Here is a 2,225-nt window from a genome sequence, read left to right as displayed (position 1 = left end):
GGGGGTATAGACCGGTATAGATACCTATCTCAGCATAGATTTATGTAATAAATTCTAATCAGTAGACCTGTGTTTATAATTAGGAGATCGCCCTAGCCTGTAGGATGCTACTACTATACTACTTCACGCCATGCGCTATATCTTATTTAAATAAATAATTTAAATCCGTTACTTTTCGTTATATTTATAAATGATCTACAAAACTTTGTGAATTCAGAAATTTAGTTATTTGCAGATAATACTAAAATCTTTGAAATTATTATTGATAAACATGACGAGGAGATACAACAATCAGACGTACCGGTACCTTAACATATAATGGCAAAATGGAATGACGACTGGCTAGTAAATATGTTGAGACAGATGATTGAATTAAGGAGTACAACGTAGAGCAACCAAACAAATTCAAGGCCTTAAACTCTTACATACCCAGAACGATTAAAAAACTGAAGTTACCTACATTGGCATACCGAAAACACAGGGGATACATATGATAGAGACATAAAAAATTATAAACGGACATTATAATTATGACAGAGATGCAAGCAATTTCATAAGGCGCCATATGGAAAGATGTCACAGAAAGACCACCAACCAGAGGAATATGACAATTTTGAGTCAACCATCGGAGGTGGCAATAGAAATATAATATCCGGAGTGGTTCACTCCTGATAATATGGAATGAAAGTCTGGTGGAGCGGACCATAGATATATACAATGTGTTGTATATATATCTATGAGCGGACCTAATCAGACTTGTACCGGAAATAAATTAAGTAATGCTAATTAATATATGCAAATCTTAATTTAATTCGCACCGTTTTCGATGAGCCTTAAATATGATTACTCACTTGTTATTTCCCTGGCATCTCTAAACTCCTTGACTGTTATTTCAAATTAAAAATCATTACCAATAATTACCGAACCGAACCGAGTTATCTGAATTTCGTCGGAGGGTTACTAACGTTAAACCCTGAATAATTGTTTGCATAACCGACGTAACTATGGAATGTCAATTCAGTGCGATAGATTCGGTAAAGAAGTTTAGATTCGGTAACCGCGTTCTGAAAATCCGGGACACACGAACCACGCTCCTGTACTCGTTTTGATATTAACGAACGCGACCTCCCCACGCGCGCGATCCCAGCTCTACTCAGCTTCCAAGCCCGCCAGAGCTCCGAGTTTTGAACAATCGACTCCCGAGTGAAATTCGGAAATTAGTAATCTTCGTAAGGCGGCGGTTACCTGCATATGCGACGATACAAGCGACCGCCATTAGCGTTGTGCACGTGCAAGGTCGTGTGCTTCTATCAAGCTCACGCTAGCTCTTCACCGTACGCACGATTAAATCAAAATGTACAAAACAAGCCCTAACTAGATGTTGTGTATGCTTACCTCTGTAGATTCTTTAACACGTGTTATCTCTAATCGCTCGATTATTGAATCAGAACTAAGAAGGAAATTTAACACACAGCAGATAGTAACATTTCCTCTGCGGACCGTCGTCGTGGTCTCTGTATGCTTCCAGCTCTTGGGTGCTCCTGAATAATGACTGTAAACAGGCGCGCGATATATAAACCCGGATTGGGAAATTCGGAAAGAGACCTGGACGCACTGCGCACGCGCGTATGTTGATGGAATCAATTAAATTATTAGCAGCGATGTGTTCTGTGGGTTCTATCTAGCGCAGTATTTATACCTAAATTATATGTTGATACATTGTAAAGTTTTTACTAGAGATAGCATGTGTGGCACATATGTAGACCCGTCTGTCTGCCAGTTTGTTCATCTGTCCGTTTGTCTTTTCGTCCATCCGCCGGTATAATAATCTAATAATTTACCCACCCACCTAACCGCAATTCACTCACCCATCCATCCATCTGTCTATTCATTCAGCTATCCATTCATCCATCTGTCTATCTATTCATCTATCCATCTATCTATCCATCCATCCATCCATCCATCCATCCATCCATCTGTCTATCTATTCATCTATCCATCTATCTATCCATCCAACCATCCATCCATCCATCCATCTATCTATCTATTCATCTATCCATCTATCTATCCATCCATCCATCCATCCATCCATTCATCCATCTGTCTATCTATTCATCTATCCATCTATCCATCCATCCATCCATCCATCCATCCATTCATCCATTCATTCATCCATCCATCCATCCATCCATCCATCCATCCATCCATCCATCCATCCATCCATC

This window comes from Priapulus caudatus, unplaced genomic scaffold (genome assembly GCF_000485595.1).
Source record: "Priapulus caudatus unplaced genomic scaffold, Priapulus_caudatus-5.0.1 Scaffold1402, whole genome shotgun sequence".
NCBI lineage: Eukaryota > Metazoa > Priapulida > Priapulimorpha > Priapulimorphida > Priapulidae > Priapulus > Priapulus caudatus.
Note: the sequence above shows the minus strand (reverse complement) of the source record.